This window comes from Pseudophryne corroboree, chromosome 6, assembly GCF_028390025.1.
Source record: "Pseudophryne corroboree isolate aPseCor3 chromosome 6, aPseCor3.hap2, whole genome shotgun sequence".
NCBI classification, from domain to species: Eukaryota; Metazoa; Chordata; class Amphibia; order Anura; family Myobatrachidae; genus Pseudophryne; species Pseudophryne corroboree.
This window is the reverse complement of record NC_086449.1, coordinates 100,823,860-100,846,629: the sequence shown is the minus strand read 5'-3', so window position 1 is coordinate 100,846,629 and position 22,770 is coordinate 100,823,860. Positions and strand designations below refer to the sequence as shown.

At 44.0% G+C, this 22,770-nt stretch overlaps 1 protein-coding gene across 4 annotated transcripts in view; it reads right to left on the bottom strand.

The window, feature by feature from the left end:
• Positions 1-22,770, bottom strand: part of LETM2 (leucine zipper and EF-hand containing transmembrane protein 2) — a 276,504-nt gene that overhangs the window by 132,055 nt on the left and 121,679 nt on the right. For 2 of the 4 annotated variants that reach the window (XM_063931542.1, XM_063931543.1), the window contains exon 1: positions 5,929-5,952. The exons of 1 other annotated variant lie outside the window; for it this stretch is intronic. The gene's annotated coding sequence lies outside the window, so the exon portion shown is untranslated. Of the gene's footprint in view, positions 1-5,928; positions 6,230-22,770 lie in introns of those variants that run through there. One more of the 4 variants, XM_063931540.1, reaches the window with a different exon arrangement.

Here is a 22,770-nt window from a genome sequence, read left to right as displayed (position 1 = left end):
AAGGGGCAAGTTTCCAGAGAACAGTTGGAGGTCGGAAAAGAACTATCTAAAGTAGTTCTACGACAGCACGAGTGGATTCTAAATATTCCAAAAATCGCAGCTGTTTTCCGATGATACGTCTGCTGTTCCTAGGAATGATTCTGGGCATAGTCCAGAAAGAGGTATTTCTCCTGGAGGGGAAAGCCAGGGAGTTATCCGACCTAGTCAGAAACCTCCTAAAACCAGGCCAAGTATCAGTGCATCAATGCACAGGAGTCCTGGGAAAAATGGTGGCTTCTTACGAAGCGATTCCATTCGGCAGATCTCACGCAAAAACTTTTCAGGGGGATTTGCGGGACGAATGGTCCGGATCGCATCTTCAGATGCATCAGCGGATAACCCTGTCTCAAGGACAAGGGTGTCTCTTCTGTGGGGGCTGCAGAGTGCTCATCTTCTAGAGGGCAGCACATTCAGCATTCAGGACTGTGTTCTGGTGACCACGGATGCCAGTCTGAGAGGCTGGGGAACAGTCACACAGGGAAGAAATTTCCAAGGAAGTGTGGTCAAGTCTGGAGATTTCTCTCCACATGAATATACTGGAGCTAAGGGCAATTTACGATGCTCTGAGCCTAGGAAGACCTCTGCTTCAAAGTCAACCGGTGCTGATCCAGTAGGACATCATCATGGCAGTCGCCCACGTAAACAGACGGGGCGGCACAAGAAGCAGGAGGGCAATGACAGCAAGGATTCTTCGCTGGGCGAAAAATCATGTGATAACACTGTCAGCAGTGTTCATTCCGGGAGTGGACAACTAGGAAGATTTCCTCACCATGAATGAATTCCACCCAGAAAAGTGGGAACTTCATCTGGAAGTTTCCACATGTTTGTAAACCGTTGGGAAAGACCAAAGGTGGTTATGATGGCGTCCCACATGAAGCGCCAGGTCTAGAGACCCTCAGGCAATAGCTGGGACGCTCTGGTAACACCGTGGGTGTACCAGTCGGTGTATGTGTTCCCTCCTCTGCCTTTCATACCCAGTGTATGGAGAATGATAGGAAGGAGAGGAGTAAGAACTATACTCGTGGCTCCGGTTTGGCCAAGAAGAACTTGGTACCCGGAACTTCAAGAGATACTAGAAAGGATCTTGATTCAGCAAGAATCATGTCTGTTCCATGACTTACCGCAGCCGCGTTGACGGGTGAACGCCGGATCCTAAGGGAAAAAGGCATTCCGGAAGAGGTCATCCCTACCCTGGTCAGAGCCAGGAAGGAGGTGACCGCACAACATTATCACTGCTTAGGTGAAAATGTGTTCCATGGTGTGAGGCCAGGAAGGCTCCACGGAAGAATTTCAACTAGGTTAATTCCTACATTTCCTGCAAACAGGAGTGTATATGGGTCTCAAATTGGGGTCCATTAAGGTTCAAATTTCGACCGGTCGATTTTCTTCCAGAAAGAAATTGGCTTCAGTTCCTGAAGTCCAGAAGTTGTTAAGGGAGTACTGCATATACAACCCCCTTTTGATGTCTCCAGTGGCACTGGGCGATCTCAACGTAGTTTGGGATTCCTAAAATCACATTGGTTTAAACAACTCAAATCTGTGGATTTGATATATCTCACATGGAAAGCGACCATGCTGTTGGTCCTGGCCTCGGCCAGGCGAGTGTCAGAATTGGCGGCTTTATCTCACAAAGCCATATCTGTTTGTCCATTCGGACAGAGCAAAGCTGTGGACTCGTCCCCAGTTTCTCCCTAAGGTGGTGTCAGCGTTTCACCTGAACCAGCTTATTGTGGTACCTGCGGCTACTAGGGACTTGGAGGACTCCAAGTTGCTGGATGTTGTCAGGGCCCTGAAAATATAGTTCCAGGTCGGCTGGAGTCAGGAAATCTGACTTGCTGTTTATCCTGTATGCACCCAACAAGCTGGGTGCTCCTGCTTCTAAGCAGACTATTGCTCGTTGGATTTGTAGTACAATTCAGCTTGCACATTCTGTGGCAGGCTTGCCACAGCAAAAAATATGTAAATGCCCATTCCACATGGAAGGTGGGCTCATCTTGGGCGGCTGCCCGAGGGGTCTCGGCATTACAACTCTGCCGAGCAGCTACGTGGTCGGGGGAGAACACGTTTGTAAAATTCTACAAATTTGATACCCTGGCAAAAAGAGGACCTGGAGTTCTCTCATTCGGTGCTGCAGAGTCATCCGCACTCTCCCGCCCGTTTGGGAGCTTTGGTATAATCCCCATGGTCCTTTCAGGAACCCCAGCATCCACTAGGACGATAGAGAAAATAAGAATTTACTTACCGATAATTCTATTTCTCGGAGTCCGTAGTGGATGCTGGGCGCCCATCCCAAGTGCGGATTATTCTGCAATACTTGTACATAGTTATTGTTACAAAAATCGGGTTATTGTTGTAGGAAGCCGTCTTTCAGAGGCTCCTTTTGTTATCATACTGTTAACTGGGTTTAGATCACAAGTTGTACGGTGTGATTGGTGTGGCTGGTATGAGTCTTACCCGGGATTCAAAATTCCTCCCTTATTGTGTACGCTCGTCCGGGCACAGTACCTAACTGGAGTCTGGAGGAGGGTCATAGGGGGAGGAGCCAGTGCACACCACCTGATCGGAAAAGCTTTACTTTTGTGCCCTGTCTCCTGCGGAGCCGCTATTCCCCATGGTCCTTTCAGGAACCCCAGCATCCACTACGGACTCCGAGAAATAGAATTATCGGTAAGTAAATTCTTATTTTCAAACTTATGCTCTCATCCTTCAGTGCTGCCCTTTCTCTTGCTAAACAGTCATACTTCAATCTCCTCCCAGTCTTCCAACCCCCGGTGCCTCTTTACCACTCTCAACTCACTCCTCTGCCCACCTCGTCTCCCTTCCTCACTCTCTGCTCTTGACTTTGCCACTTACTTCACATCCAAAATTGACTCCATACGTCAGGACATCACATCACACCAGACCATCAGTAACCAGCCTTCTCCCATCCCTTACCAACCCTCCCCATCCCTCGCACCAACTCTGACATCTTTCTCCCATGCATCTGGAGAGGAAGACATGGCCCTCATTCGTTCCTGTCCCCTCACCACCTCCCCAATTGACCCTATCCCCTCCCGCCTCCTCCGCTACCTCTCTCCTTCTGCTTGTTCCCATCTTTCCCACCTTCTCAATCTCTCATCAGGCACTGTCCCCTCTGCCTTCAAGCATGCACTCATCTCTCCTATTCTTAAAAAAACCTACCCTTGATCCAAACACTCTCTCCAACTACCAACCCATCTCTCTCCTCCCTTTTGCCTCCAAACTCCTTGAGCGTATTGTCTACAACTGCCTTACTTCCTTTCTTTCCTCACACTCACTGCTTGACACATTCCAGTCTGGCTTCCGTCCTCTCCACTCCACTTAAACTGCCCTTATAAAAGTATGCAATGACCTCCATGCTGCTAAATCTAAGGGACACTACTCTCTACTGATTCTACTTGATCTCTCTGCTGCTTCTGATACTGTGGACCATCCTCTCCTACTGCAAATCCTTCACTCCATTGGTCTGCGTGACACTGCCCTTTCTTGGCTGTCCTCCTACCTTTCTGACCGTTCATTCTCTGTCTCCTCTTATGACTCTACCTCCCCCTCACTTCCACTAACTGTAGGGGTACCCCAAGGTTCTGTCCTTGGTGCTCTACTCTTCTCTCTCTACATGTCCTCACTAGGTAAGCTCATTAGTTCTTTTGGTTTCCAATATCATCTCTATGCTGATGACACTCAAATCTATCTTTCCTCTCCAGACCTCTCCCCTGCTCTCCTCACTCGTATCTCCAACTGTCTCTCTGCTACCTCTTCCTGGATGTCCCAGCGCTTTCTTAAACTTAACATGTCTAAGACCGAGCTGATCATCTTCCCTCCCTCCCGCATAACCTCACCTCCTACAATCTCATTATCTATTGATGGCACTACTATCTCCTCTAGCCCCCAAGTGCGCTGTTTTGGAGTAATCCTTGACTCCTCCCTCTCCTTCAAACCACACATTCAGCACCTCTCAAAAACCTGCCGTTTTCATCTAAAAAATATTTCCAGGATCAGACCCTTTCTGACCCAGGATGCTACTAAGACTCTTAGCCACTCACTGGTCATCTCAAGACTGGACTACTGTAATCTCCTCCTAACTGGCATTCCTGACAAATACCTCTCTCCACTCAATGCTGCTGCCCGGCTCATTTTCCTCACCAAACGCACTACGTCCACCTCTCCTCTCTTACTAGATCTTCACTGGCTCCCCTTCCATTTCAAGCTTCTCACACTTGCTTACAAAGCCCTCACCCACTCCTCTCCCATCTACATCTCTGACCTTATCTGCCTTTACACTCCCACCCGTCCTCTTCGCTCTGCTAATGCACGTCGACTCTCCTGCCTACGGATTACTTCATCCCACTCCTACCTCCAAGATTTTTCACGTACTGCACCACTTCTCTGGAATTCCCTACCTCTCCCCCTCAGTCTCTCCACCACTCTACAAAACTTCAAACGGGCTCTCAAGACCCACTCCTACACCAAACCCAGCCAAATCTCATCCTAAACCTCTGTTCCACGCTCTCTATGTACCCCTTCTGTCTCACCCCTGTCTGTCTACCCTCCCCTTTAGATAAAAGCTCTCACGAGCAGGGCTCTCTTTCCTCATGTGCTTATCCTTTTCTTACTTTAATAATATTCAACTGCACCAAATCCGGCAGTCTTCTGCCACCTGATACTTATTCCAGTGTCATCTGCTGATGTAACTATGTTTATTTACCCTGTACTTGTCCTATATTGTCAACTGTAAGTTGACGTTTTCCTGCTTGATTATTTATGTACTCTGTAACTGGGCGCTGCGGAACCCTTGTGGCGCCATATAAATAAAGGATAATAATAATAATAATAATAATGTGTCTGTTTGTACATGCGATAGGGAATCTAGATTGTAAGCTACACTGGGGCAGGGACTGATGTGAATGGGCAAATATTCTCTATAAAGTGCTGCGGAATATGTGTGTGCTATATAAATAACTGGCAATAAATAAATATCCAATCTGTCTGGTGGGGAAAAAAAAACCTGGTAAAGTATGGGAGCAATTGACAACCAACCATTTGCTCCCAAGCGCTGGAAAATGCACATAAACAATTATTCTGATAAATTAGTTACAACAAACTGATTTAACCAGTTGGTCTGAACAACCATGGTCTCTTTTCTAGTGTTTGGGAGAAAATGGTTGATTGTCATTTGCTCCCTACATTACCAGATTTTTAGTTCCCACTAGACATAGTGGACAGATATATCTTTAGGCGTGTACCCAGCTTTATTAGAATACCTACATCCAGGGGCGGATTGGCCATAGGGTTCACAAGGAAGATGCACAGTGGGCTGACGTGCATGTGGGGCCTGTTTTGCAAGAGGTGGTGCTGCTGCCATGGTTACCCGGTATACCTCTGGTGCTGCCCATGAGAGCCACTTCTTCAAATTTTTCCAGGGACACTTTTAGTTCCCAATCCGCCCCTGCCTACGTCCTTGTGACACAGACGGCTATCTTAACGCACACACAAATAACCCACAGCAGCTACCACTGTGACCTGTACACTGGACATGATCCTATTACAGGCACAGCACAGGCATTGGACAACGCTGCTACTCAGCATCCCCTACACACTGTACAGGATAATATAAATGCATTGTAGCGTATATCTGAAATATACAATATGAGACCAGAATCAGGGAAACAGCTGTGAGCAGGGCACTGACACCGAGAGCCTCCAACTATCCTCGGTGTCTTGAGACACATTGCTTAGGATAGAGCCACACACCCTGGGTCTGGAATCCAGGACCTGCTGGTGTTGCCAGTGTTATTGTGTTGGTGTAGAATGGTCAGATGCCCGTATACATATACAATGTGCAGTCTGCTGTGTATAGCACAGTATACATACCTCACTAGGTCTGCAGTCCATTTCCAGGGGAGACAACAGTCCACCTGACGCACCTATAACCAGCTTCAACTGTCCTTCGTGCCTTCCGCGGATTTCTGCTGCCTCTGCTTCTCCGGATCTACTTCTTCACCTCTGCTCTCACTGCCACCTCCTTCCCCACCGGGCCAGGAGCATCAACAGCCATGCCACCGGCAGACTCGGCCTCAGCCAATCACAACACGCACAGCAGCTCCACAACCTCCTCGTAGACCAATCGCTGCCGAGGAAGGGCGGAGCGCCTCCTTATTGACTACAACTCGGGATCAGAATCCATGACGTCAGCACTCGCCCTTAGCTCAAGCTGCGGCGCTTCCGTGACATCACTGCACATGCGTAAGGGACGCGCGTGGCTGGGAGTGATCTATTATTTATTAAGAATTTCTGTATTTATTCTTACCGCCATAATAATAACCCAGCTTTTGGTTTGACATCTGAGAAGAACTCATGAAGTAAATGTATTTTATGATTCAGCGATGTTTCGCAGTATTACTATTTAACTAAATTTAAAAACAATTTTTGTAGTTTTTACAGGTTTGTATTATTACGTATGTACTACAAGGTATACAAGTATGATGATAATAATAATAATAATAATAATACTACAGTTTATTGTCATTTAACAAAACAGAACATGATTTGTTGAACGAAATTTCAAGTACCAAACTATGGTGCTGGAAATGAGCAAATAATAGGAAAGCATACAGAGCAAATTCTCAAGTATATTTCAATTAAACAATAGTATTGGTTGTGGGTTTGCGCAGGTACAAAACCCATTGTGCCCATGTGCAGTACGGGTCTTAATTGCGTTATCGCTCATAGTTCCCTGTCAGCCGCAGCATAATTGACATGCTGTAGCGTTTGGTAAGTGGAGCATGGGTGGTACCCGGCATCATTCCTCAAAACGGGGGTGAGGTGGGTGTCGCCCATGTTTCTCTAACGTCCTAAGTGGATGCTGGGGACTCCGTAAGGACCATGGGGAATAGCGGCTCCGCAGGAGACTGGGCACATCTAAAGAAAGCTTTAGGACTATCTGGTGTGCACTGGCTCCTCCCCCTATGACCCCCCTCCAAGCCTCAGTTAGATCTCTGTGCCCGAACGAGAAGGGTGCACACTAGGGGCTCTCCTGAGCTTCTTAGTGAAAGTTTTAGTTTAGGTTTGTTATTTTCAGTGAGACCTGCTGGCAACAGGCTCACTGCATCGAGGGACTAAGGGGAGAAGAAGCGAACTCACCTGCGTGCAGAGTGGATTGGGCTTCTTAGGCTACTGGACATTAGCTCCAGAGGGACGATCACAGGCCCAGCTTGGATGGGTCCCAGAGCCGCGCCGCCGGCCCCCTTACAGAGCCGGAAGGCAGAAGAGGTCCGGAAAATCGGCGGCAGAAGACGTCCTGTCTTCAACAAGGTAGCGCACAGCACTGCAGCTGTGCGCCATTGCTCTCAGCACACTTCGGTCACTGAGGGTGCAGGGCGCTGGGGGGGGGCGCCCTGAGACGCAATAAAAACACCTTGGATGGCAAAAAAAATGCATCACATATAGCTCCTGGGCTATATGGATGCATTTAACCCCTGCCAGAATCCATAAAAAAGCAGGAGAAAAGTCCACGAAAAAGGGGCGGAGCCTATCTCCTCAGCACACTGGCGCCATTTTCCCTCACAGCTCCGTTGGAGGGAAGCTCCCTGTCTCTCCCCTGCAGTCACTACACTACAGAAAGGGTTAAAAAAAGAGAGGGGGGCACTAATTAGGCGCAGTATTAACTATACAGCAGCTATAAGGGGAAAAACACTTATATAAGGTTATCCCTGTATATATATAGCGCTCTGGTGACGAGGCTGAAGTTAGCTTCTTATTCGGCCAGCTTCTTATTCAAGCTTCAGCTTCTTATTCACTTCTTATTCGAGCTCCAGCTTCTTATTCAGATCATTCAGTTTTGCAAGGTTTAATGAGTCTTGGGCAACACATATGACACCTGAAATTCACAGAGTAGGGTCCCTTTCATATGACCCACATGTATTTTGGCTTGCCCAACGCTGGTTTGCCCATGAAATACGCTGGCAAAGTGGGCACATACACTATAATTCACCATTTTGAATAAGTAGCTGTAGTTTTGCAAGGGTTAACGAGTCTCGGGCAACAATTTTGAAACCAGATCTCAATAGAGTCGGGTCACTTGCATATGACCCACAAGGATTTTGCCTTGCCCCGACACTGGTTTGGGCATGAAATACGCTGGCAAGGTGGGCATATACACAGTATTATGAATTACTATTTTGAATAAGTAGCTGTAGTTTTGCAAGGGTTAACGAGTCTTGGGAAAAAAATTTGACACCTGAAATCAACTGAGTCGGGTCACTTGCATATGACCCACATGGACTTTGCCTTGCCCGACACTGGTTTGGGCATGAAATATGCTGCCCAAGTGGGCACCTTAACACTATCATTTTCTATTATGAATAAGTAGCTGTAGTTTTGCAAGGGTTAGCGAGTCTCGGGCAACAATTTTGACACCTGAAATCAACCGAGTCGGGTCACTTGCATATGACCCACATGGATTTAGCCTTGCCCGACACTGGTTTGGGCATGAAATATTCTGCCCAAGTGGGCACCTAAACACTATCATTTTCTATTATGAATAAGTAGCTGTAGTTTTGCAAGGGTTAACGAGTCTCGGCCAACAATTTTGAAACCAGATCTCAATAGAGTCAGGTCACTTGCATATGACCCACAAGGATTTTGCCTTGCCCGACACTGGTTTGGGCATGAAATATGCTGCCCAAGTGGGCACCTAAACACTATCATTTTCTATTATGAATAAGTAGCTGTAGTTTTGCAAGGGTTAACGAGTCTCGGGCAACAATTTTGAAACCAGATATCAATAGAGTCAGGTCACTTGCATATGACCCACAAGGATTTTGCCTTGCCCGACACTGGTTTGGGCATGAAATATGCTGCCCAAGTGGGCACCTTAACACTATCATTTTCTATTATGAATAAGTAGCTGTAGTTTTGCAAGGGTTAACGAGTCTCGGGCAACAATTTTGACACCTGAAATCAACCGAGTCGGGTCACTTGCATATGACCCACATGGATTTAGCATTGCCCGACACTGGTTTGGGCATGAAATACGCTGGCAAGGTGGCATATACACAGTATTATGAATTACTATTTTGAATAAGTAGCTGTAGTTTTGCAAGGGTTAACGAGTCTCGGGCAACAATTTTGACACCTGAAATCAACTGATTCGGGTCACTTGCATATGACCCACATGGATTTTGCCTTGCCCAACACTGGTTTGGGCATGAAATACGCTGGCAAAGTAAGCACCTTAACACTATCATTTTCTATTATGAATAATTAGCTGTAGTTTTGCAAGGGTTAACAAGTCTCAGGCAACAAATTTGACACCTGAAATCAACTGAGTCGGGTCACTTGCATATGACCCACATGTATTTTGCCTTGCCCAACACTGGTTTGGGCATGAAATATGCTGCCCAAGTGGGCACCTTAACACTATCTTTTTCTATTATGAATAAGTAGCTGTAGTTTTGCAAGGGTTAACGAGTCTCGGGCAACAATTTTGAAACCAGATCTCAATAGAGTCGGGTCACTTGCATATGACCCACAAGGATTTTGCCTTGCCCGACACTGGTTTGGGCATGAAATACGCTGGCAAGTTGGGTATATACACAGTATTATGAATTACTATTTTGAATAAGTAGCTGTAGTTTTGCAAGCGTTAACGAGTCTCGGGCAAAAAATTTGACACCTTAAATCAACTGAGTCGGGTCACTTGCATATGACCCACATGGATTTTGCCTTGCCCAACACTGGTTTGGGCATGAAATACGCTGGCAAAGTAGGCACCTTAACACTATCATTTTCTATTATGAATAAGTAGCTGTAGTTTTGCAAGGTTTAACGAGTCTCGGGCAAAACATTTGAAACCAGATCTCAATAGAGTCGGGTCACTTGCATATGACCCACATGGATTTTGCCTTGCCCGACACTGGTTTGGGCATGAAATATGCTGCCCAAGTGGGCACCTTAACACTATCTTTTTTTTAATTATGAATAAGTAGCTGTAGTTTTGCAAGCGTTAACGAGTCTCGGGCAAAAAATTTGACACCTGAAATCAACTGAGTCGGGTCACTTGCATATGACCCACATGGATTTTGCCTTGCCCAACACTGGTTTGGGCATGAAATACGCAGGCAAAGTAGGCACCTTAACACTATCATTTTCTATTATGAATAAGTAGCTGTAGTTTTGCAAGGGTTAACGAGTCTCGGGCAACAATTTTGAAACCAGATCTCAATAGAGTCGGGTCACTTGCATATGACCCACATGGATTTTGCCTTGCCCGACACTGGTTTGGGCATGAAATACGCTGGCAAGGTGGGCATATACACAGTATTATGAATTACTATTTTGAATAAGTAGCTGTAGTTTTGCAAGGGTTAACGAGTCTTGTGCAAAAAATTTGACACCTGAAATCAACTGAGTCGGGTCACTTGCATATGACCCACATGGACTTTGCCTTGCCCGACACTGGTTTGGGCATGAAATATGCTGCCCAAGTGGGCACCTAAACACTATCATTTTCTATTATGAATAAGTAGCTGTAGTTTTGCAAGGGTTAGAGAGTCTCGGGCAACAATTTTGAAACCAGATCTCAATAGAGTCAGGTCACTTGCATATGACCCACAAGGATTTTGCCTTGCCCGACACTGGTTTGGGCATGAAATATGCTGCCCAAGTGGGCACCTAAACACTATCATTTTCTATTATGAATAAGTAGCTGTAGTTTTGCAAGGGTTAACGAGTCTCGGGCAACAATTTTGAAACCAGATATCAATAGAGTCAGGTCACTTGCATATGACCCACAAGGATTTTGCCTTGCCCGACACTGGTTTGGGCATGAAATATGCTGCCCAAGTGGGCACCTTAACACTATCATTTTCTATTATGAATAAGTAGCTGTAGTTTTGCAAGGGTTAACGAGTCTCGGGCAACAATTTTGACACCTGAAATCAACCGAGTCGGGTCACTTGCATATGACCCACATGGATTTAGCATTGCCCGACACTGGTTTGGGCATGAAATACGCTGGCAAGGTGGGCATATACACAGTATTATGAATTACTATTTTGAATAAGTAGTTGTAGTTTTGCAAGGGTTAACGAGTCTCGGGCAACAATTTTGACACCTGAAATCAACTGATTCGGGTCACTTGCATATGACCCACATGGATTTTGCCTTGCCCAACACTGGTTTGGGCATGAAATACGCTGGCAAAGTAGGCACCTTAACACTATCATTTTCTATTATGAATAATTAGCTGTAGTTTTGCAAGGGTTAACAAGTCTCGGGCAACAAATTTGACACCTGAAATCAACTGAGTCGGGTCACTTGCATATGACCCACATGTATTTTGCCTTGCCCAACACTGGTTTGGGCATGAAATATGCTGCCCAAGTGGGCACCTTAACACTATCTTTTTCTATTATGAATAAGTAGCTGTAGTTTTGCAAGGGTTAACGAGTCTCGGGCAACAATTTTGAAACCAGATCTCAATAGAGTCGGGTCACTTGCATATGACCCACAAGGATTTTGCCTTGCCCGACACTGGTTTGGGCATGAAATACGCTGGCAAGTTGGGTATATACACAGTATTATGAATTACTATTTTGAATAAGTAGCTGTAGTTTTGCAAGCGTTAACGAGTCTCGGGCAAAAAATTTGACACCTTAAATCAACTGAGTCGGGTCACTTGCATATGACCCACATGGATTTTGCCTTGCCCAACACTGGTTTGGGCATGAAATACGCTGGCAAAGTAGGCACCTTAACACTATCATTTTCTATTATGAATAAGTAGCTGTAGTTTTGCAAGGTTTAACGAGTCTCGGGCAAAACATTTGAAACCAGATCTCAATAGAGTCGGGTCACTTGCATATGACCCACATGGATTTTGCCTTGCCCGACACTGGTTTGGGCATGAAATATGCTGCCCAAGTGGGCACCTTAACACTATCTTTTTCTATTATGAATAAGTAGCTGTAGTTTTGCAAGGGTTAACGAGTCTTGGGCAAAAAATTTGACACCTGAAATCAACTGAGTCGGGTCACTTGCATATGACCCACATGGATTTTGCCTTGCCCAACACTGGTTTGGGCATGAAATACGCAGGCAAAGTAGGCACCTTAACACTATCATTTTCTATTATGAATAAGTAGCTGTAGTTTTGCAAGGGTTAACGAGTTTCGGGCAACAATTTTGAAACCAGATCTCAATAGAGTCGGGTCACTTGCATATGACCCACATGGATTTTGCCTTGCCCGACACTGGTTTGGGCATGAAATACGCTGGCAAGGTGGGCATATACACAGTATTATGAATTACTATTTTGAATAAGTAGCTGTAGTTTTGCAAGGGTTAACGAGTCTTGTGCAAAAAATTTGACACCTGAAATCAACTGAGTCGGGTCACTTGCATATGACCCACATGGACTTTGCCTTGCCCGACACTGGTTTGGGCATGAAATATGCTGCCCAAGTGGGCACCTTAACACTATCATTTTCTATTATGAATAAGTAGCTGTAGTTTTGCAAGGGTTAGCGAGTCTCGGGCAACAATTTTGACACCTGAAATCAACTGAGTCGGGTCACTTTCATATGACCCACATGGATTTAGCCTTGCCCAACACTGGTTTGGGCATGAAATACGCTGCCCAAGTGGGCACCTTAACACTATCATTTTCCATTATGAATAAGTAGCTCTAGTTTTGCAAGGGTTAACGAATCTCGGGCAAAAAATTTGACACCTGAAATCAACTGAATCAGGTCAGTTGCATATGACCCACAAGGATTTTGCCTTGCCCAACACTGGTTTGTGCATGAAATACGCTGGCAAAGTAGGCACCTTAACACTATCATTTTCTATTATGAATAAGTAGCTGTAGTTTTGCAAGGGTTAACGAGTCTCGGGCAACAATTTTGACACCTGAAATCAACCGAGTCGGGTCACTTGCATATGACCGACATGGATTTAGCCTTGCCCAACACTGGTTTGGGCATGAAATACGCTGGCAAGGTGGGCATATACACAGTATTATGAATTACTATTTTGAATAAGTAGCTGTAGTTTTGCAAGGGTTAACGAGTCTTGGGCAAAAAATTTGACACCTGAAATCAACTGAGTCGGGTCTCTTGCATATGACCCACATGGACTTTGCCTTGCCCGACACTGGTTTGGGCATGAAATATGCTGCCCAAGTGGGCACCTTAACACTATCATTTTCTATTATGAATAAGTAGCTGTAGTTTTGCAAGGGTTAGCGAGTCTCGGGCAACAATTTTGACACCTGAAATCAACCGAGTCGGGTCACTTGCATATGACCCACATGGATTTAGCCTTGCCCAACACTGGTTTGGGCATGAAATATGCTGCCCAAGTGGGCACCTAAACACTATCATTTTCTATTATGAATAAGTAGCTGTAGTTTTGCAAGGGTTAACGAGTCTTGGGCAAAAAATTTGACACCTGAAATCAACTGAGTCGGGTCACTTGCATATGACCCACATGGACTTTGCCTTGCCCGACACTGGTTTGGGCATGAAATATGCTGCCCAAGTGGGCACCTTAACACTATCATTTTATATTATGAATAAGTAGCTGTAGTTTTGCAAGGGTTAGCGAGTCTCGGGCAACAATTTTGACACCTGAAATCAACTGAGTCGGGTCACTTCCATATAACCCACATGGATTTAGCCTTGCCCAACACTGGTTTGGGCATGAAATACGCTGCCCAAGTGGGCACCTTAACACTATCATTTTCTATTATGAATAAGTAGCTGTAGTTTTGCAAGAGTTAACGAGTCTCGGGCAACAATTTTGAAACCAGATCTCAATAGAGTCAGGTCACTTGCATATGACCCACAAGGATTTTGCCTTGCCCGACACTGGTTTGGGCATGAAATATGCTGCCCAAGTGGGCACCTTAACACTATCATTTTCTATTATGAATAAGTAGCTGTAGTTTTGCAAGGGTTAACGAGTCTCGGGCAACAATTTTGACACCTGAAATCAACTGAGTCGAGTCACTTGCATATGACCCACATGGATTTTGCCTTGCCTAACACTGGTTTGGGCATGAAATACGCTGGCAAAGTAGGCACCTTAACACTATCATTTTCTATTATGAATAATTAGCTGTAGTTTTGCAAGGGTTAACGAGTCTCGGGCAACAAATTTGACACCTGAAATCAACTGAGTCGGGTCACTTGCATATGATCCACATGTATTTTGCCTTGCCCAACACTGGTTTGGGCATGAAATATGCTGCCCAAGTGGGCACCTTAACACTATCTTTGTTTGTATGTTCCCTCCCATTATTCCCATTGCGATGCACCACTCAGATGCCTTGACGCGCCCCCTCGTGGGCTTTCTGCCCTTTAGCTGACCTAGATGTTCCCCAGACAACTAGTATCCCTTCCTTTTGTCGGCGCCAATGGTCCTGGCCTCGTGTGCCGGATGACCACCTGTCCCTCCCTCCCTTTCCGATCTCCTTCTTTCTCCACCTTCTCCCTCCTTCCCGCCACGATACCTCTTGTTTTCTGTTTCCTCCATGCATGTTTCCATTCCTCGACGCCATCTCTACGGTCCACCACTTTCACTACTTTGCCTGTCCCTTGGTTGAATGCCCATGGGTTTGCGGGTTCTTTTTTATAATGTAAAAGGGCTCAATAGCCCCCAAAAAAGAGGGAAACTTTTTGCCTCTCTTAAGCTCCACAAAGGTGACCTGGTTTTCCTCCAGGAGACTAATTTCCAGCATAACTCCCATCCTGAACTACGATGTAAGTTATACCCTGACTCCTACCATGCGTGCAACCATGGTGCCAAAAAACGAGGGGTCGCAATTATGATTGCTTGTCACCTCACTTTTGAACTTATTGAGTCTCATACTGATAAAGAGGGCAGCTTTCTTATATTGGTTTGGGAAACTAAATAATAAGCTATGTACGTTGGTTAACATATATGCCCCAAATCAACGTCAAGACCAATTTTTCTCCAAAATAGACACTCTCATATCCCGATTTCGACAAGGAGAACTCATTATCGCGGGGGATTTAAACTCTATTCTAATTTCCACACTGGACCGCTCGACCTCAACCCCCTCCTCGGACTCCCTCAACTCTAGGTCTCTCCTCCGTCTCATGAAGTCCCAACTCCTCTACGATTCCTGGAGGATGAAGGATCCGTCTGCTCGGGACTATACGTTTTATTCTTCACCCCACAATTCATATTCCCGCATCAATATGATCCTGCTCAGTCATGAATTTGCTCTGAATCTTCAATCTGCCCATATCCACACACTTATTTGGTCTGACCATGCTCCTATCTCCTGTGATATTTCAGGCTTACTCTCTCGCCCTCGTCCAATGACTTGGCGCCTTAACGATTCTATACTTCACAACCCTGATGCCCTGTTCCATCTTCGCGACCAGCTCTCCGATTATTTTGCCCTCAACGACTCCCCAGATGTTTCTAGATCTACTCTTTGGTTGGCCCATAAGGCGGTTTTGTGGGGGCATCTGATCAGCATGGTTTCCAAGAATAAAAAACAATCCCTCACCCAGATTAACGCACTTTCCCTTAAACTCCATGACCTAGAATCCCAGCATAAAGCGTCTCCTTACCCGGCTATTTTATCTGACCTTCGTACAGTCAAGGCGGAACTTTACCTCCTTCTTTCTAGGCAAGTGGCTACACGTCTTAAATGGCTCCGCCAAACGTTCTATGAGAAGGGGGACAAGGCAGACAGGATCCTGGCTTCACGACTACGATCTACTAGGGCACAAAACAATATCATATCGATTAGAGACCCCCACAACCATCTGACTCATGACCTTGTTGCCATTAGAGCGGCTTTTCAAGCCTACTATACTGACCTGTACAACCTCCCCTCTCCTTCCCTCCCCTCCTCCTCTCCGACCCATGCCGACTTGGTCTCTGGCTTCCTTTCCAAAGCTAAGCTCCCCAAATTATCCCACGACGCTTTGGAACATCTGAGCGCTGAGATCTCTGTGGAGGAAATTGCTCAGACTATAATGATTCAAAAAACGGGCAAATCTCCTGGTCCAGATGGCTTTACAGCCTTGTACTACAAAAAGTTCTCTACCCTCCTCGTCCCCCACCTCCAGTCCCTTTTTAATCAGGTACTCCATGGAGACCCTTTTCCCCCTGAGATGCTAGAAGCCAGAATTGTGGTGATCCCTAAGGAAGGTAAAGATCCACTTCACTGTGCTAGCTACCGTCCTATTTCCCTCCTGAACCTAGATCTGAAGATATTTGCCAAGATTCTGGCGAACCGTTTGAACCCGTATCTTACATCCCTGATCCACTATGACCAAGTGGGGTTTATTCCGGGTCGCTAAGCGAGGGACAATACCAGACAAGCTGTAGATCTTATTCATATCTCAAACTCCAGGGGATCCCCTACTATTGTCCTCTCTTTAGACGCTGAAAAAGCCTTTCACAGGATCTCCTGGAGTTTCCTCAAATCTGCTCTCGCAGCCTATGGCTTGTCTGGTGACTTCCTCACTGGTCTCCTGGCACTATACTCGACCCCCTCTGCGACGGTACTGATTAATGGTGTCCCATCTGCCCCGGTCCATATCTCTAACGGCACACAACAAGGATGTCCCCTATCTCCGTTGATTTTTGCCTTTATAATTGAACCGCTTGCCTCCCAAATTAGATCCCATCCTGATATACATGGCATTCAAGTGGGCCATACCGACTCCAAAATCTCTCTTTTCGCGGATGACATTCTCCTGTCCCTGACGCAACCTGCAAAATCCCTCCCGAACTTATTCTCGGTCCTCCGATCTTATGGTGTGGTGTCGGGCTATAAGATTAATTACTCCAAGTCGGAGGCCATGCTGCTCCATGTTCCCCCCCGGGAAGCCGACTCCCTCAGGACAAATTTTACCTTCAAATGGCAAACCAAAAGGATCAAATATCTGGGGATATATCTCACTTCCCATTATGACTCTCTCTTCCGTGAAAACTTCCTACCTCTGTTTTCCAAGATGCAGTCTGACCTCTCATCTTGGAATAGTCTTATTATCTCATGGCTGGGCAGGATTATCGCCGTCAAAATGAATATAGTCCCCAAATGGCTTTATCTCTTTCAGACTCTCCCTGTGGCCATCCCTGCCTCCTTCCTTCGCAATATTCAGAAAGCCCTTATCCGTTTTATTTGGAACCACAGGCCCCCGCGTATTGCTGCAAACACCTTGAAAAGACCGGTCTCTGCCGGTGGCAGGGGTCTTCCTGAAATTAAACTCTACTATCTCGCCTCTCATCTCTCCCATATTATAGCCTCCTATGCTCCCCCTGGATCAGTTTCCTGGCTTGATATTGAATCGGCTTACATCTCCCTCCCGGATCTGACCCCCATATGGGGCCTACCTTCCACATCCCGACCCCTTACATCCAAATTACTTCCTACCATCAAATTTAATCTTAAAATCTGGGACGGTTGTCCTGTAAAGCTGAAATGTACTACCCTCCCCTCCCCCCTGACCCCTATTTGGCAGAACCCTCTATTTCCTCTGGGATCCTCGGTTACGAGATTCCGTACATGGACTCAACTGGGGTTTAAATTCCCAGCTGATTTTTCCAATCAGGGCCAATGGCTATCCCTGTCTGATCTCCAGCAGAAGAACCCCTCACAAACTCTTAACCCTTTTGAATTCCTACAAATTCGCCACTTTTTATGCTCTCTTTTTATGCCCCCGCTCACGGTACTTCGTTCCCTTACCCCCTTTGAAACGTTATGTAAAAACTCCCCCCTTTCCAAAGGATTCATCTCCCAGCCCTATGCCCTCCTGTTAGACGCCACCCTTCCCCCTTCCAGACCCCATGAAACTGTCTGGGAACGAGATTTTGGACCTCCCCCAACAGCCGAGGACTGGGACGACATGAGACTGGGGATTGCGAGGAGCTCAATTGTAACCAATATTAAAGAAACCTCATACAAGGTTTATTATCACTGGTATTATACTCTTGACATACTCAATAAGCTCTTTCTATCTACTTCTCCTAATTGCTGGAGAGGTTGTAGCTGTAAAGGTACTATGCTCCACATATGGTGGACCTGTCCGATAATAACCCTCTTTTGGGACTCTCTTGAACTCCCTCCTCGAGACCCCTCTGCCGAAAGACCCTTGGGTCTTTTTACTTTGTTATCCCCCCCCCCCCCAGCCCTTGATAAATTTAAAAAAAAAAAATAGCGACACACATCTTAATAGCGGAAAAATCGCTGATAGCTCTTAATTGGAAAAAACCCTCTCCCCCTCCTCTCGCTGCCCTCAAAGCCAAAATCTGGCACATTGCAGCAATGGAGAAGATCACCTACTACCTCCATGACCGAGGATATTCTTTTGACCAGGTTTGGGCTCCTTGGCTCCTGGCAGAAAGTAGATCGTCTCTTCCCTCTTTCCATTGTTAAGTTTACCCGCAGGCCCGTGGGAGACGACTGATGTCCACCCCTTCTACTAGCCCTCACTCTCCATCCTTCGCCTGACCTCTTTACGCTCCTATGCTTCTCTTTCTCCCCCTCGTACCCTACATACTATAATGGGATATATACTTAATGTTGTAAGATTGTATCGTGGTTTCCCTCCTCCCCCCCCCCCCCCCCACTATATTCATTCGATACTGATTTCATTCTGGATTTTGCTCTGTTACTCTTTAAAATTACTATGGTCGTCATTGTAATGCTTTTGGGCTCTGTTTTCCCGTTTACTACTCCTATTTGTACTGTTTCTACCTTACCTGACCATACAAAATAAAGAATTTAAAAAAAAATAATAAAGAGTAACAGCCATTCAGAATCTTGACTAAAATGTGATGCTTCTGAGATCCTTATTTTATGAATTAGACACTCATAATTGAAAGAACTACACTTTAATATATTAATGGAGCTAAAAAATAAATAAATAGTATAACAGTTGTATCCAAAATGAGAATATCTATTTATAAATACCAATTTTTTTTACAAATATCTAAAAACACAAAACCGAATAACAAATGGAATAATTTAATGCCATCTTATTGATCACCCTGTACTATTCAATTAGACCCGAATGCAGCCTGCTGCAATAGACGGTGATAAGTAAGTAGCCTGTTTCTGGAGTGCCTTGACTATGTTATCAGATATGTCCAGGAACCTATCCCAGATTATTTCTGTAAACTCTATAAACAACTAATTTACTGTGTGAGAAAAGAGGTTCTAATTTAATAGCCACTGGTGTTAAATATTAACGATAACATCCTTTTACACACCATTAAATATAACGAGTATAATTAAGTTACCCACTTAACTTAGTATGTACAAGCAGTGTTTGTTTGTCTCTTGTCTCAGTAAGAAACTTTTCCATGTCATCTTTATCTGTAAAAGCGAATATAAAATGTTCCCGACAGTCATCCATGTCACTATCCAAATTTAGGTCATTATGGTATTTTTTTATACAATCTTCTGCCTCGTTTTTTGTCATTGATAGTAGTGAGGGTATAAAAACTTGACCGGAAAATGTATGTTTATGATCTTCTACCCATTTCTGTGCTGCAATCATGTCTTTCAGTATTGCAGGTTCCTTTAAAACAAATTTTGAAACATTAAAAAATAAGTTACAAATTATTTTAGCCTTGTGTACCATGCAATGTGATGGTATGCACAAAACGTACATTTTTTTTAGTTTTTATGTTATACGGTTTTTAAAATATGAACATATTGTTTATGGAATATTTATAGAATAAAAATATGTTTTTTTAATTTATAATGGAAATTAAAACAAGGTTACTTTATTAATAATAATAATAATAATAATAATAATATCAAATATAAAATGTAATTTATTTGTTAATAAGGCCACTGATCCAGACATCCCCTTTGGGACAGTTTCCAAAATGATTCATTGGAAACCAGCCTATGCGCTTGAGCAAACAGCATGAATTGTACAATACAAATGTTATCCAGGTCTGTGGCATCACTAGTAGGGTCAAGGACGCTCACGGGTGTTACCCTACAATGGGCTAACACCAAAATCCAAGCTTCTCCTCAGTGACACGAGCTGAGTGCTGCACTGTAACATTACATGCAGCACTGATCCTGTAACATTGAAGTAGCTGGCAGTGCAGTCACAGCTGTCTCCAGGGTCAGATGAGCATCTCCCGTACCCCAGGAGTTATGAAAATGTTGGTTTGGGCTGTGTGGCCACATCTCCTTGCTACGAGGCCATCCACCTTTTCCCCAGAGCTGCAGCATGTGCCACAAGGCTCATGGAAGCCCCTGCCCTGGGCATTTGCGGGGCATGCCTGCAAAGTCCAAACCAGACTGTGCAGGTATACTTCCAATCCTTATGAGCTGAATACTTAAGGCATTCTGAGTAAAGGTGGCATTTAGAGTGACTAATTAATGTTTCTACACAGTGTATTAAAATTATCTAGGCTACAGAGTTGCTAATATTATCAAGTGCTGCTTCCGCCCATAAATTAAGCAACAAACCGGAGCCATCATAAGCTTATCAACAATTGTGTAGACATTTACAGCCTATATGCGAAAACAAGGAACATCTGCTCTTATGGTTGGTCTATGGCTACACAGACTGGACTCAATCCCAATAACTTCCCATAAACTCACTGTTCACACCTCCAAATGGTCAATACATGTCAATCACTTTGCTGAGAAATACTCATTGCATGCGGAATCGCAGTGGCACCTTCACATTGCAATTGCAGCACATGTGCAGTCTGATAATAATCGCTCTGTTTCATGATAAATGTCCATTACTTACAAACATGAATTAGACTCAGAATGTTACTTCAATAGGGTGCTAGTGAAGTTATGATATTGCTAGTAAATTTGGGGAGGGGTGGATTAGACCCAAAAATATAAAATCATTCAATATTCATTTACCTGCACAATATTCAATGAAGATTCATTGAGACGAACCATGATTATATGACCGACAGTGACGCCTGGCACAAGAACTTCTTCTATTAACTCTGTGGTGGCAACTTCAATTCCCTTTCCAGGATCTTTAAATTCTTTGATTCCATCATAGCAGTGCCAGGAATCATCATCTGTTAGCCTGAAGAAGCAAATAAAATGTTCTCCAACATTGTAGGTTACTGCTACCGGCTTATACCTAAGTAGGGAAAATATATAATAGTTTAAAAAAAGGATATCAATCTTTAATAGAGTTTGCATGTTATATGTCGCTTCAAATTCTGAAAGGATATACTATTGTTAATGTTTTTATTTTTTTAAATCTATTTATAAGATGTTTCAAATTTGAGTGAATAAAAACTGTACAGTAGCAATCAATAAGATAAACATCTAGCTTATATGTCATAAAAATAGACATAGAAGTAAAGAATCAAAATTGTCTATACACATTGAAATATAAATAAAGTATAATCTGAGAATACATACAAATCTCTAGTGTTAATTGTTAAGACAAATTTTTAAATTTTACTTATGAAGCTATAAAAGGTGAGAACATTCTAAACACAATATACATTAAAAAAAATAATATTCATAATAATAAAATAAAAAGTTGTACAGTACGAGAAAGGAGATAGGGAAAAAAATGGAAATGAAAGTAGGTGGAGGGTGTCAATTTCTGGTTCTTTGTTTAGTAAGAAGAAACTTGTTTATCTTAAATTAATATAATTTCTAACTCACCCATTGACGGTAATAATTGAAAAAACAAAACATAACTGGGCACTCCTCCTGCAGTCCCGTGTAGTCTGTCCTCATGCTTCCATACAGTGAGTGGCTGTCAGCACTTTGATTGGTGGATGACTGGAGCTATCCACTAATCAGAGTGCTGATAGACATTCACTGCCTGGCTGAAGACAATGGTGCCTAGACACTGTAATTGTGTGTAATTCAAAATAAACACAGCATTCTCTATCTGCCAACCAAGAGGCTCCGGAGGCATTATCCCAGTGCCCATATACCCAAACACCCCACTGCTTGAAGGCTCCTAGAATTGTAGGACCTGTGAAGCTACTAGGTGTGCCCATACGTTAACTTGGCCCTGATCCTAGGAATAACGCAGGGTATCTGTGAGCTAAGTGTATCACATTCGTAGCACACTGCTGCTTGAAAAAATTTACAAGATGCCGTTACACATGCACAGAATACCAGAGAGTTACCATCTTATTAAAGGACTGATGCCTCCTTAGAGGAGCACCATGGAGAATGCACAAATTTAAAAAAAAAATGAATATTTAAAATTTAACAAAACTATTCAAGTAAAAAACCAAATATCAAGTCATACTAATTACATAGTTACTTACATACGTATACAATGTAAATTATAACTTACCTTCTTCCAGAAACTGTAACAATAGATGGAAGTGCAGTATGGCGCGAGGGACAGGTCAAAGGATCACCTGTTGTTTTTTTCACAATAGTAACAAACAATATGCAGGGTAAGCCATGTTTGAATTCTCTTTTTGAAAAAGTTCTTATCCCGTCACAAGAATTTGTTCCACTGGTAACATAAAATATATTCATGATATAAAATTTTTCCTGTATATGGATTCTACTTAATATATATTTTTGTTATGCATTTCAAATATTTGCCCACAATAAAAATACAGTATAACTAATCAATACTAACTAGTAGGCTCTCTTCATAAAACTGGAAATAGTGAAGAAGCTGGAAACTATCGAACAATGACCCTTAAATTATTAGTATGGAAATGCTATTAAAAGAACAAATT